At 46.0% G+C, this 15,253-nt stretch overlaps 1 protein-coding gene across 4 annotated transcripts in view; it reads left to right on the top strand.

The window, feature by feature from the left end:
- The first annotated feature begins 10,937 nt into the window (after positions 1 to 10,937).
- The window catches only part of Majin (membrane anchored junction protein), a 33,530-nt gene continuing 29,214 nt past the window's right edge, over positions 10,938 to 15,253 (top strand). For 2 of the 4 annotated variants that reach the window (XM_036205239.1, XM_036205264.1), the window contains exon 1: positions 10,962 to 11,091. The gene's annotated coding sequence lies outside the window, so the exon portion shown is untranslated. Of the gene's footprint in view, positions 11,092 to 13,039; positions 13,058 to 15,253 lie in introns of those variants that run through there. The other 2 variants (XM_036205246.1, XM_036205255.1) reach the window with 2 other exon arrangements.

Raw genomic sequence — 15,253 nt, forward strand, 5'->3', positions numbered from 1 at the left:
ATGCTGTGGAATAATCTTTCTGTACACTGTGTGAATATATGTCATTATGATTGGTTTAATGAACAAGCTGACTGGCCAATAGCTGAACGGGATAAATTTAGGTGGGAAAGCCAAACAGAATGATGGGATGAGGAAGGGCAGAGTCAGAGGGATGCCAGCCAGACGGAGTATGAGTGAGTCAGACACACAAAATGGGATAGAGGTAAAAGCCATGAGCCTCAGGGCACCACATACATTAATAGAAATAGGTTAAGTTGTAAGAGCTAGTTAGTAACAAATCTGAGCTATTGGCCAAACATTTATAATTTATATTAAGCCTCCAAATCAATTATTTGGGAAGTGGCTACCAGATATTTGGGAATAGGCATGTGGGACAGAAAAACCACACACACACACACACACACACACACACACACACACACACACGTACTGGGTGTAGTGGTACACTCCTTTAATCCTAGCACCTGGGAGATCGAGGCAAGAGGAAATCTGTGAGTTCCAGGCCAGCATAGTCTACATAGTGAGTTCTAGAACAGCCAGGGCTGTGTGGAGAGACCTGTCTCAAGATTGGAAGAGGTCATCGGATTCCCTGGACTAGAAAAGAGGTTATCAGATCCCCTGGACTAGAGTGACAAATGGATGTGAGCCACCATGTGGATGTTCAGAACTGGACCTAGATCCTCTGCAAGAACAACTGGTGTTAAGCAATGAGACAGCCCTCCACCCCACACACTCTAACTGTTGAGACCACAGGGTCTTCACAAAAAGAGAGTGGACCTGATGGATGGCTCAGTGGATAAACTGCCCACGGTGCAAGCCTGGCAGTCTGAGTTGGAGCCCTGGACCCCAAATGGTGGGAAGGAGAATTGATTCCACAAAGCTGTCCTCCAAACACTTCCAGCAGCTATGGCCCACGTGCCCCACCACCCCAATAATATATATATACTTTTTTTAAAGGAAAAAAGAGAGATCTAGAATCTCAAGAGAGGCATTCTTCACGGACTACCTAATCCAACTGACCTCCAATCGCAGCAGTGTAGGAGCAGGCCTGGAGTTGAGATGGACGGCTGGAGATGGCTCGGTGGAGAGAACACTCCTACAAGCCCAAGGACCCGAATTCAAATGTCCAGAACCTTAGTAAAGTCAAGCCCCAGAGGATGTGTCTGTAATCCTGTCAGTCCAGCTGCAGGATGACAGAGACATGAGAACCCATGGGCACTCCTTGCCATGCCAGCTAGCCCGACATATGAAGCAGAGAGCAAGAGATTCTGCCTCAAACAAGGTGGAGGGTGAGGACCAACACCCGAGGTTGTCTTCTGCCTCCTACCCAGGAACACACACACACACACACACACACACACACACACACACACTCACATTGGAAGCCAAAACAAGACACCAAAGTAGAGATGAGATAGATTTTCTCAGACATGTCAGTCATCAGGGTTATCGCTGGGTGGTGCAGACTTGTTCAGGAACTCACTATGTAGTCCAGGTTAGCCTTGAACTTGCATCAGTCTGTGAGCTTCAGCATCCCGAGTGCTACGGTTACAGACAAGAACCACCATGGCTGTTTCTTCCCTGCACTCTGAGTGCAGACCTTGAGCAGAAAGGCTGACCCATGCTTCTAGTCAAGGGCTCAGAAGGCTACCCTCAATCTTCCGCTCAAATATGAAAGGGCTGCGCTTAGATTACTGCTCATTTGGTGACTATCGAAGAGCTTTGAAGAATAAAGACTATTTTGGAGGGCCAGCCAGATGGCAAAGGCACTTACTTGCCATTTAACGTTGGTGAGCTGAGTTCCACATAAAAGTAGGAGAGAACTGACTCCATAAAGTTGTCCTCGGGTCTCTACAGGTGTGCTGTGGTGCGCCCTCATCCCACACACCATCCCTGCACACAGTAAACACCAGTGCTTTGTGGACTGGGAGGAGTTGATGTTTGCAACATCCTAAGCAGAAGAACAGTATCTAGCCCTAGAACTGTTACTGTAGTCTGGTCTTATGTTTGTTTAAAAACATAAACAGGATCAAGGAGGTGGGAGGACTCTGGACTTCTGAGAGCAGCAGGCACTCCAGCTGTGCGACTCCAGATACGTAAACACAGCTAGCTGGCTAGCACAAGCTTTCCAGGAGGCTCAGCACATCCTCAAGTCCGCACAGGCCATGTTAGTGACCTGTTGCTATGTGATAAACTGCTCCAAAACAAAACTTAGTTGCTTAAGCGCCAACAGTTCCTACTTGTCGTTCTCTTTTTTTTAGGTACAGTCTCATACTGTAGCTCACACTGGCCTTGAATACAAGATAACTTTCTGTTTCTGCCTCCCAAGTGCTGGTTGACTTTTTTTTTTTTCCTGGTTTTGGTGTTTGGTTTTTCAAGACAGGGTTTCTCTGTGCAGCCCTGGCTGTCCTGGAACTCACTTGTAGACCAGGCTGTCCTGGAACTCACAGAAGTCCACCTGCCTCTGTCTCCTGAGTGCTGGGATCAAAGGTGTGTGCCACCACTGTCTAGCTCTCATGCTTGACTTTTTGAAAGAAAAAAAATGTTTATAGGGCTGGGAATGCTGCCATAGGCCTTTAATCCCAGCACTTTGGGGAGTCAGTTAGATGGATCTCTGAGTTTGAAGCCAGACTGATCTACATGGAGAACTCCAGGCCAGCTAGGGATATATAGCAAAAATTTTTTTGTCTCAAAAATACAAGGGGCTGGAGAGATGGCTCAGCAGTTAAGAGCCCATACTGTTCTTTTGTTTTGTTTTTTTCTTCGAGACAGGCTTTCTGTGTTTCTCTACTCACTATATAGTCCAGGCTGGCCTCAAGCTCACCGAGATCCACCTGCCTCTGCTTCCGAGTGCTGGGATTAAAGGCGTGCACCAGTGCTTGGCTAAGAGCCCATACTATTCTTGCAGTGGACCCAAGTTTGGTTCCCTGCACCCGTGACAGACAGCTGATAGCCACCTGTTAGTTCCAGCTCCAGGGGATCAGAAGATTCTTCTGAACTGTTTGGTCACCTTCCCTTATATGTGCATACCCCACAGGTGTACACACATATAGACACATAATTAAAATAGACCTTTTAAAAATAATAAAAGGAGGGGGGTATGGCTTAATGACAGAGTGCTTGCCTAGCACGCATGAAACCTTGGTTCATTCCTAGCATTGTGAAAACAAGTAAATATTGGTCTGGGAAGATAGATTAGTTGGTAAAATGTTTGCTTTTCCAGCATGAGTGCCCAAGTTCAATCTGCAGATATCACCTTAAACAAACAAAGAAAGAAACTGGTGTGTTGCAGAACATGCTTGTAATCTCAGTGCTGGGGACACTGAGACTGGTGATCGCTGGGACTTGCTGCTCAGCCAGCCTAGGCTATTTGGTGAATTTCAGACCAGCAAGAGATTCTCAAAAAGAAGGAGGGGGAGAAAAGGGAGGAAGAGGAGGAGGAGACGCATGGTACTTGAGGAATGACACCTGAGATTGTCCTCTGGCTTCCACAAACATGAGCACACACATGTAGAAACACTTGTGCACACCTGTATATCTACACACATAAACACACACACACACAAAATATGAAGTGAGGGCTGGAGAGATGGCTCAGAGGTTAAGAGCAATGATTGCTCTTCCAGAGGTCCTGAGTTCAATTCCCAGCAACCACATGGTGGCTCACAACCATCTGTAATGAGATCTGGCACCCTCTTCTGGCCTATAGTCATACATAATAAATAAATAAATCTTTAAAAAAATTAAGTGAGCTGGGGATATAGCTCAGTAGTAGAGTCCCTGCTTAGCTTGTGTGAACCCCTTGGTTCAGCCTCTAGTACCAATACACATAAAATTCAGAGAGTGGAATTATAAAGTTAAGAATGGCAGGGCAGTGACGGTACATGGCTTTAACCCCAGCGTTCAGGAGGCAGAGGCAGGCAGATTTCTGTGAGTTGAATGCCTCTGGTGTATAAAGGAGTTTCAGGACAGCCAGAACTGCTACACAGAGAAACTCTGTTTTGAAAAACAAAACAAACAGCTGGGCAGTGGTGGCACATGTTGTAGAATATTAATTGAAGATGTGTTATATTTGTTTATGCTGTGGAACATTTGTTTAATGATGCAAGGATGTGTTGCATCCTTTTATGTTGCATTTGTTTGTTTAAGTCTGTGAAGCTGTGTTACTTTGCCTGTCTTAAACACATGATTGGTCTAATAAGGAGCTGAATGGCCAATAGCAAGGCAGGAGAAAGGATAGGTGGGACTGGCAGGAGGAGAGAATAAACAGGAGGAGCAAGAAAAGGAGGAGAGAAGGACATCAGGGGCCAGCCACCCAGCTACAACCAGCAACGGAGTAAGAAATAAAGAAAGGTATACAGAAGAGAAAAAGATGAAAGCCTAGAGGCAAAGGTAGATGGGATAATTTAAGTTAAGAAAATCTGGCTATAAACAAGCCAAGCTAAGGCCAGGAATTCATAAGTAAGAATAAGACTGTGTGTGATTTATCTGGGAGCGGGGTGGTGGCCCCCTAAAAGAGCAAAGAACAAAGAGTAAAGAGTAAAAAAACAACTACAAGGCCGGGCAGTGGTGGCGCATACCTTTAACCCCAGCACTCGGGAGGCAGAGCCAGGTGGATCTCTGTGAGTTCGAGGCCAGTCTGGGCTACCAAGTGAGTTCCAGGAAAGGCACAAAGCTACACAGAGAAACCCTGTCTCAAAAAACAAACAAACAAACAAACAAACAAACAAACAAACCCTATGGACATGCCTAGAATCCCAGAACATGAGACACAGTGGCAGGAGGCTCACCACAGGTTCAGTTCAAGGCCAGTCTGGTCTACTACGTAAGTTTAAGGCCAGCCTATGCTACATGTGAGTGGGGGCGAGATGAAGAGGTGGGTAAAAGCACTTGCTGTGCAAATGTGCTGGACCTGAGCTCAATCCCCAGATTCTGAGGTGGAGAGAGAACTGACTCCTTAAAAGCTGTCCTCTGACCTCCACATGTGATCTGTGGCACATGGGCACCAGCATGCACAGCTCACACATGTATATACTGTTCCTTCCTTCCTTCCTTGTAGTTGGAGTTCTTCTCTCCAGATGCTACCAAGCCCCCGCAGTCCCACAACCCACGTATAAAATAATCACTCAGATGCTTATATTACTTATAAACTGTATGGCCGTGTCAGGCTTCTTGTTATCTACTTTTTCAATCTTAAATTAACCCATTTTTATTAATTTATAACTTGTCACGTGGCTTGCGGCTTACCTGTATCTTACATCTAGCTTGTCATAGTGGCGGCTGTCAGCTCTCTCCCCTCTGCCTTCCACTTCCCAGACTTCTCTTCTCTGTATGTCCCACCTATACTTCCTGCCTGGCTACTGGCCAATCAATGTTTTATTTTAACCAATCAGAGCAACACATTTGACATACTTGAACATCCCACAGCACTTCCTTCCTTCCTTCCCTCTTTCCTTCCTTCCTTCCTTCCTTCCTCCCTCCCTCCTTTCCTTTTTTCCTCCCTCCTTCCTTTCCTATCTGTCTGTCTGTCTGTCTCTCTCTCTCAAAAATAAAACACCAAAGCAGTTATGTATTGACTGCTACTGCATGCCAAGTACTATTCAAGGTACTGGAAATAAGAGCAAACACCTGTAAATGCCTATTTATTTATCTTGCATCTTAGTTAGATGACGGGGTAAGAAAAGAAGGAGCAGGAGTGTCAGGTGTTGTGTGATATTTTGGTTGTGTTCTGACAAATAAAGGTTGCTTGGAGTCAGAGGGCAGAGCTAGCCACTAGCTGACCATAGAGGTTTGGAGGACTGTAGACAGAGAAGAGACAGGAAGTAGTAAGGCAGACTTTTGGAGGAAGGAACAGTAGAGGCTGCTCCCGGCTTCTCTGAACTTTCAGGTTCTTACCCCAATATCTGACTCCTTATTTTTTATTGATGAGATTAATTACATTAGCACTTAATCTGGCATCCAGCTTTTGGGGCACAAATTCACGCAACAGCCGCTTGATTGTTGGTTCGGTTCGTGGCCATGGACACCCACAGGAGCTGCTTGCAGGAGCTGCACTCTCCGGAGTCATCACACTACCAGCTGGCTTTTCCTTTTCTTCCCCAAGCCCTCTGATCAAGTCTGGGCTTTTCCTGTTGCAGCCTCTCTACAGCAATCTCCACAAGCCCCAAACTCCACTGCTCCTGGGCTCCAAACACTGCTGCAGTCAGCCCCTCACCACTGGCCAGCTCTGCCTTCAGGCAGCTCTGTGCTTTCACTTCCCCGCCAGTCACGCGTGCTGCTTTCCACGTTGCCCTGTGTCTGCCTTTCAGACAGCTGGCTTTTTGGCTCCTCTCCCCGTGGGTTGTGAGCTTTCCCTGCACCCCCTCAGGCTGCTGACATGCCCGCTGTCCGCAGCCAGGCTGTGCACAGCCTGTGTTCTCCACCCAGAGGTGCTACGCATTGACAGCCAGGCTCATGCTTCATACCAGAGCGGTGTAAGGAGTGCCTCTGGGCAGAATGTCTCCTGCCCAAAGGGCTCCACAGGGTAAGGACTGTCCCTACCTGGCACTGCAGCGGCCTAGCAGGTGCCTCAGAAGAAGGGGCCAAAGACTCAGAAGAGGTCCTGGACCCATTATAGACTTTTTGCTTGGAAGTGGGTCACTTACCTGAGCCAAAATTGAATCCAGTCTGGTGGAGGGCGGGGTAAAAGGAAGAATAAGTCCCACGTGGTTAGGGACCTGTGGGGAATGCTCAACTCTACCCAGGCTGGGTACCAAGATGATAGTTTTTGTGTTTGTTTGTTTTTTGTTTTGTTTTGTTTCCAAGCCAAACTGTGTCCAGCTTTATTAAAGATACTTTCCATAAACAATCATGGTTTTTCAGGCAGGACATGGGCAGACAATCATTAACAGTATACAAGAACTTCCAAACTCCCTTCTTGTATAGACTATTGTGGTGGTATTGTGTTCCCTGAAATATTGTGCATGCCAATAAACTTATCTGGGGTCAGAGAACAGAACAGCCACAATATTAAACATAGAGGATAGGCAGTGGTAGCACACGCCTTTAATCCTAGCATTCCAGAGGCAGAGATCTACCTGGATCTCTAATACAGCGGAGCATGGTGACTCATACCTTTAACCCCAGGAAGTGAGCCTTTAATCCCAGGAAGTGATGTCAGAAAGCAGAAAGGTATATAAGACGAGAAAACCTGGAACTAGAAGCTTTTTTGGTTAAGCTCTTAGGCTTTTAGCAACAGTTCAGCTGAGACCCATTCAGATGAGGACAGAGAGGCCTCCAGTCTGAGGAAACAGGATCAGCTGAGGAACTGTCGAGGTGAGAAAGCTGTGTCTTGTTCTGCTTCTCTGATCTTCCAGCATTCACCCCAATACCTGACTCAGGTTTGATTTTATTAATAAGACTCTTTAAGATTCCTGCTACAGACTACCAGAATCAGAAAGCCACTATAAAACCCGATGAGTCTTCATTCGATGCTTTGAAAAGGGGGAGAGCTTAGAGTGAGTGCTGACAGTTCACATTGAGGATGTTGTTTAACAACTTTTCACAAGCTGACCTTGACTTTCAGGAAACCAAACAAACACGGCAGAATTATCAATCTGAAGATCCACAGTCTTTATAAAAGGAACCACTGCTCTTTTGAGGACACAATGATACTACTGCAAAGTCCAGATAGCCTGATAGACCAGCAAAACTAATTTTGGGGGTCAGGTTCCAACAGGTCTCTGGTTTGAAGAGAGTTAAGTCTATGTTGGTGGTACAGGGGAGAAGACACAAAAATGAATTTAGAGTTTCCCACACAAGGCATTTTGTGCCATGGTGGCCACATATGTCAACACCAGGACATCTCTCCTGAGAGCCAAGAGGAGTTTTTCAAAATTTGCAGGAAAGATGTTTTCCATCATCAACCATCATCAATCCAGCTTGGGAGACATTTTGTTAGTGACACATGTTCCTTCCACCCCAAAACAATGACGTGTTCTGTGTGCTAACAACATAGCTTTAAAAAAAAAAAAAGAAGGGGCTGGAGAGATGGCTCAGAGGTTAAGCACACTGGCTGTTCTTCCAGAGATCCTGAGTTCAATTCCCAGCAACTACATGGTGGCTCTCAACTACCTGTAATGGGATCTGGGTTCCCTCTTCTGGACTGCAGGCATACATGGAGGTGGAACATTTTATAAGTAATAAATAAACCTTTAAAAAAATTGTAAAAAAAAAAAAAAGTAAAACAAAATTCTGCATTTTTATAAAACTTGATTAAAAAATCATATCTCAAACTGTACAATCACCAGAAGTACACAGTTATCAAAAATGCACACATTTCACTTGGTGTCTCCATTGTCTGCAGGATTATTCGAATCCTTCCCGGCATCTGCCTTCCCCTTCTTCCCCTTGGGGACCTTCTCTCCCTTCTTTGCAGGGGCCTTTTTAGGCTTGGACTCTGACTTTGGAGGAGCAGGTTTAACAGACAACCTTACAGATCTTCTCTGTGGCTCGTCCTTCACCTTGGCTTTATCTCCTTTAGTATCCCCTTCAGCCTTTCTTTCGGTCATGGCAGGCATTGGGGATTGTTGGCGGCTTCTTCACACTGCTCCAATAGGCTTTTTGGATACCGATAGTAAGGTTTCTCAGCTAGCGCAGTAAGCCAGACCAAGTTGAATTTAAAAGACCTGGCTTATTGGGCCAAATGCTCTAGGGTGACTCTCCAGCCCCTAGAGGTGAGGCGGGGGAGAGGAAGAGGAGAAAGCACGTGGCAGGTCTAGATAGGGGCTTAAATACCCTCTAGGTGCTCTTTTGAACTTCAGGGGAGGAGCCTGAACTTTAAGCAGTCTTTTTGAGAGGGGTGGGGCTTGGAATGGGAAGGAATGGGGCCCAGGCACAGTTCCTAGCCAAACACAACCCCCACACCAACCAACCAACCAACCAACCAACCAACCAACAAACAAACAAAAAACTAGAGTGGAGTTAGGATGGTGATGCATGCCTGCAACCCTAGTGCTCAGAAGGTGGAGGTAGGGGAATCAGGAGTTCAAAGCCAGATTCATCTATATAGAGAGTAAAGGGAGTTTGAGGCCAGTTTGTCTCTAAAAGAAAATAACAATAACAAAAATACCCAAAGTGCTTACATCAGTAACATTCATAATGGGAGAAAACTGGAAACAACCCAAATACTTAATACCTATCAACTGAAAATAAATAAACTAGAATATTTTACATGGGCAATGATACACAGCAATGGGAATGAATAAGGTATACAGCTGTCTGGGACAGTATAGATGGTAAACATCACAAATGTCAAAATGAACAGGGTCAGTGACACAGTTCCAGATTTCCACCTAACAGCCCAAAGAGTTCCTTTATCTCCTGAGATCTCAACACAGGTAAAACTGGACCCTTGGCTCCTCTGTGGAAAAGAACTTCAGGACTAGCCAGTGTGAAGCCCAGCTGAAGTTTATGAAAGATATTTTAATAGAGATAAGAGAAAGACACACCCAGAGCCATGGGTACAGGCTTCTCAAAGAAGTGTCTCACTTTATTGTCTTCAGAACCAAACATAGGATTGTGCTTGTGTGTGAAGCTATTGTCTTCAAGGAGCTGCTATGGGTCAAATGAGATCCCAGAGTGCTTCCCAGGGTTTCTGACAAGATTACAACCGATACTGTTTACAAAGGGAACAGAACAGTTAGAGAGATGAATGGTTCCAGAGGACCCAGGTTTCATTCCCAGTACCCACACGGTAGTTCACAACCATCTGTAACTTCAGTTCCAGGGGATCTGACACCCTCTCTACCCTCCAGGGGTACCAGGAATGCATAGACAGACATGCAGGCAGACATCCATACAAATAAAAGAACAAAACAAAACACCCCACAGATTTTTAAAGGACCAAAATGGAAGATTATTACTATAAACCAAGTTTATAGTCTTGCTTGGAATCCCCAGAACATGTCTGAAAAACGAAACAAAGCCCCAGCCAGCCAAGGTCATATTCATTTCAGGCCTTAAGCCTGGCTCTTTGCGATTTTAATGTAAAATATTTATATGCAAAGGAATAGCATGTGTATTTCTTCAGCTCTTACAGAAGTGCTAATTGTGCTAAAATCTTTGTTTCTCAGCTGGTGAGAAGCTTCACTCAGCATCTTTCCTGCAACACGCCCCCCCCCCCCAATTTTCCTTGCTCTTCATATCTTCAGACACTAAGAGAAGGAAACTTGTATGCCCCATTTATTTCAGGTTCAGGAGGAATCTACAGTCAAAAGCTGAGTGACTTGTCACAGCTGTCAGCCTCTGGGGGCCCAGGAGTGTCCTCAACAGCTCCATGATGCTCTGCTATTTTTCTTTTCCTTTCTTTCTTTCTTTTTCTTTTTTCTTTGTGTGTGTGTGTGTGTGTGTGTGTGTGTGTGTGTGTGTGTGTGTGTGTGTGGTGTGTGTAGAGGGGTGAGACAGGGTTTCTCTGTGTAGCCCTGGATGTCCTGGAACTCACTCTGTAAGCCCAGGCTGGCCTCAGACTCACAGAGATCCACCTGCCTCTGCCTCCTGAGTGCTGGGATTAAAGGTGTGCACCGCCACCATGGCCTGGCATAAATGTTAGTTCTTAAGAAAGAACAAAGCCAGGCTTGGTGGCTCATGGCACTTGGGAGGCGGAGGCAGGAGGATTGCTGTAAGTTCTAGGCCAGCCTGGTCTATATAGTGACAACTATCTATTACACACACACACACACACACACACACACACACACACACACACACGGGAAAAACAACAACAAACAATGACAAACAGGAGAACTCCACAGCACGCCGCGGCCAACTCAGAGAACCCACGTGCTCGGAAAGGTGTGAGGCTGCGCACGAGGCCCGGAGGTCGTGTGTGTTGCTCACTCGGGTCTTAGTTTTGGGGCAGCCGCGGCACTTCACACCTGCGCATGCGCGGAGGACCTGGCGGGAAGTCCCGAGGCCGCGCTTGCGCAGAGCTTTGTCTGGAGGCCGGGTTGGGAGGTAGGCCGGCGCGAGTCCGCGGCCTGCGGGCTTGGAGGAGGGTTCTGAGCCGGAGCCCACGCGTGGCCCCTTTTCTGAGGACCGCCAGGCAGTGCGCGGGTGAGAGCGGCCAAGCCTGCGCGCTTCCACCCGGGGGCCGCCCGCGGCTGGCGGCCCGAGATGGGCTTTGAGGGACGTCCTGGGCCTGGGGACCAGGGGTGGCCGTGGGTGGAGGGCTGCGGAGCCGGGGTGGCCGCCGGGGTGGCCGCCGGGGTGGCCGCCGGGCACCGCGAGCCCCAGCCAGCCGGCAGCACCCCGGCCGCAGGCGGGCACGCTCTGCGACGCCTGCCCGCCTCCCAGCCCCCCACCCAACCGCTCCGCACGGAGATTTCCAGGGGAGCGAAGGGAGTGTTCGGTCCGGTTTCCAACCCCTCGCTAGTCAAGGCTTATCAGGTGCCGTGAAAAAAAAACAAGACTTCCTCCATTGAAATGTTTCCTGTCACAACATGGGCTGTTTTTGTCCCTTTGTTTTCTTTATTGTTTGGTGGTTTTGTTCTTTTGTTTTATTTTATTTTTATTTATTTACATGTTTTGTTTTTTGTTCTTTTTTTCTTTTCTTTTTTTTTTTTTTAAGTATGGTTTTGTGTTTTGGAGTCTCTTGGAGTCAGGGTTTCTTGTAGCCCAAGTTGGCCCAAAACTCAACATAGAGCTAAGGTGTGATTCTCAGCACCCATACAGGGGTCACGACTATCAGTAACTCCAGTTCCAGGGGACCTGATGTCCTCTTCTGGGCTCTGGGGGCACCAAGTTCTGTGTGGTGCACAGAAATACATAGAGGCAAAATACCCATACACACAAAATAATAACGATAGCAAAAACAGTAATATTTAAAGAAAAAAACAAAACAAAGAATTTATTTTCCAAGACACCCTTTTTTCCCCAGGGAAGGCATGAATACATCTTCAGTTAGGTGTTCAAGAAACTGTCGAGTAACTGGGGATCTCTCTTTGTTTGCTCTTTTTTTTTAAAGATTTATTTATTTATTATGTATAGAGCATGTATGACTGCAGGCCAGAAGAGGGCGCCAGATCTCATTGCAGATGGTTGTGAGCCACCATGTGGTTGCTGGGAATTGAACTCAGGACCTCTGGAAGAGCAGACGGTGCTCTTAACCTCTGAGCCATCTCTCCAGCCCCTGTTTGTTTTTCTTTTTCCACTTTCATGCATATGTGGTGTGCATGTGTATTTACATGTGCACTAGGCAGAAGGCTGATGTCGGAATTAGCCTCCATTACTCTTCCACCTCATTCATTGAGGCGAAGTCTCTCGATCAAACCCAGAGCTTGTCAGTACAGTTAGTCTTGCTAGTCAGCTTGTACTGGAGAGCCCTGTCTTCTGAGGCTGGCATTCATTACAAGCCGCCAGGCATTTACATGTGTTCTGGAGACCCAAACTCTGCTCCCGATATAGCAGGGCAAACACTTTAATCCTTGAGCCACCTCCCCAGCTCGCTTTCCTTTTTTGAGACAGGGTCTGACTCTTGAGCTCAAGCAGTCACCAAACTTAACAGCAGTTCTTCGCCCTCCGTAGTGTTACGTTAGGATTACAGGTGTGAACCATGACACGTGGCTGTGGGAGTCATTTTTGACTGTTCTTTTTCCTTTACCTTGTCAAGTCACTGAATCATGAGTGGGTATCTTTCAAGTCACTCCACATTTCAGCTTTATTACTCTTTTTCCTTCTGGTTTTTTGAGATAGGGTTTCTCTGTGTAGCTCTGGCTGTCCTTGAATTCATTCTGTAGACCAGGCTGGCCTCGAACTCAAAGATTCACCTGCCGCTGCCTTCCCAGTACTGGGATTAAAGGCGTGTGCCCCCACTGCCCGGCTTCAGCTCTACTTTTAGCACTAAAGATCATGCTGCTATTAGCTTCTGTCAGGAACTCCAAATGTCTCCTTAACCTGATTCTTTTCATCTCTGTTCCAGGTTGTCTTAGTTACTGCTCTCTTGCTGTGAAGAGACACCAGGACCAAGGCAACTCTCATAAAGGAAAGCATTTAATAGGGGGCTGGCTTACAGCTTCAGAGGGTTAGTCCATGATCATGGTGGGAACATGGTGGCATGCAGGCATGATGCTGGAGAAGTAACTGAGAGCTACATCCTGATCCACAGGCAGCAGGCCAAGAGAGATACACTGGGCCTGCTGTGGGCTTTTGAAATCTCAAAGCCCATCCGCAACAACATACTTACTCCAAGGCCATACCTACTCCAATAAGGCCACATATCCTAATTCTTCTTATTCCTCTCAAACAGTCTGCCAACTGCAGATCACGCATTCAAATATATGAGTCTATTTAGGGCCATTCTCATTCAAACTATCACACAGGGGTTTTTTTTTTTTTTTTTGTCCTCCCACCCCCCACATTACAGCAGTAGTCCCAGAACTTGAAAGGTAGAGGCAAGAGAGTTCAAGATCATCCTTAGGTACAGTTAAAGGCCAGTCAGGGCTACTTGAGAACTACTTTGTGTCAAAACAACCAAGCAAAAGAAAATCAACCATCATCCAGTTTGTGTGCGTGTTATATACATGTTAATATGAGACTGTGCACAGATGAGTGCAACTGTACAGGCATGTGTTCGAGTAGAGGCCCAGAGTCTTTTCTTCTGCCCTTCAATGCTTTCTTTCTGATTTAGGATAGGCTCTATGATCCATAACCATCCTCTTAAGGAAGGCCTTTGTCCCTTCTCTGCACTTCTTCCCTAGATGATCCTATCCCTTCTGACAGCTTCAAGTACCACTGAAAGACTGATGACTCCCTTTTACTTTTCCATCTGATTTCCATCCTTGCACAGTAGGACACTGCCTCCTCAGCATAACCATGTCTTGCCAGACTTAACAGCAACAGCTATGGGTCCTGTCTCCCAGAACTCTTTCTCCAGAGTCCTCAGTAAAGAATAAGCACTATTGCTTACCCAATTTCCAAAAGCCATCATTGATTCCCACCTTCCATTAATGTCAAATCTATCTCAAGTCCAGTTATTCACTATAAAAGCTGCAGGTCCAAGTCAGGAGCAGCTTCCTCCTGGAGAAACAGCAGCTTTCTGCCTGGCCTCTCAGCTTCTGCTCTTGTGTTTATAGCCCTTTTCGTCTTAGCAACCAGATTTTCAAATGCCTAAAGCAGGGCCTGTGAGATGGGTCAGGAGTAAAGGTACCTTCTGACAATCCTGACAGCCCAGTTCATTCTAGGGGTTCCACTCAGCAGAACTAACATCTGACCTGCCTGTGTTTGCTGTGGCACATGCACACCCACAAACAAAATTTTAAAAAAAATCTGAGATTAAAAGTGTGTGCCACTGTACATGGCTGCTTGCCTAGTCTTAACTTTGATGTCTAGCTTTGTCCAAATCCGATGACCTCATGGCAGGCCTGTCGTTTGTGTGTGTAGTATGGATAGAGCCTGAGCTTCATGTACGCTGAGCAAGTACTCTACACTTGAGCCTTTGTTTCCATGTACTTAACATTTAAAACTGTCTCACTAAATTGCCTAGGTTGGTCTTGAACTTGGTCCATATTCCTATCAGGTCTTGAACTTGGAATCCTGTGTCAGCCTCCAGAGTAGCTGAGATTATAGGCCTGTTTCTCCAGGCCTTTTCAAGTCTATCTTCATAAACTTAGTGAGTACAATTATTATATCCCAAATGTCTTGCCAAAAATTGTATTAAAGCTAGCAAAATATTTCAAATTTTCTAAGTGAAATTTTCTTTTCTTATATAAAAGGCTTTTTTAATTTAAATTTTATTTTCTTTTTTAAGACAGGGTTTTGCTGTGTCGCCCCGGCTGGCTTTGAATTTGCAACAGTTCTCCTACCTCAGGTTCTTCAGTGCTAGAATTCCAGGCAGGGACACACACCCAGCTTCAGTTCCCTACCAAGAACAAAGGTGTATATTTTGGGAGCTTTCTTTCACACTTCCTTGTTCCTTACTTCTGCTTCTAAGGCCCTTCAGTTATATACCTCAGAGACACAGGGCTTACAGCCCAACATTATAAAAGATGCTTTCTTTTTCTAGCTGAAGGTATTATTTTGCCATTTTCCCTTCTGAAACTACAGACTTTGCCTCACTTTCCTTTATAATTGTCAAGTTTACTGCTTTCAGCAGTGGGCCCAGTTGGTATAAACCAAAAATAAAACATTCCCAATTACCTGTAGTTTTAAATCTAAATGATTTTTAGGTCCCTGGGACAGGTAGAATTTTGAGTGCTGCAGTGAAGTCAGTGTTATATGA

Source organism: Onychomys torridus, chromosome 1 (assembly GCF_903995425.1).
Source record: "Onychomys torridus chromosome 1, mOncTor1.1, whole genome shotgun sequence".
In the NCBI taxonomy this organism is placed as follows: Eukaryota; Metazoa; Chordata; class Mammalia; order Rodentia; family Cricetidae; genus Onychomys; species Onychomys torridus.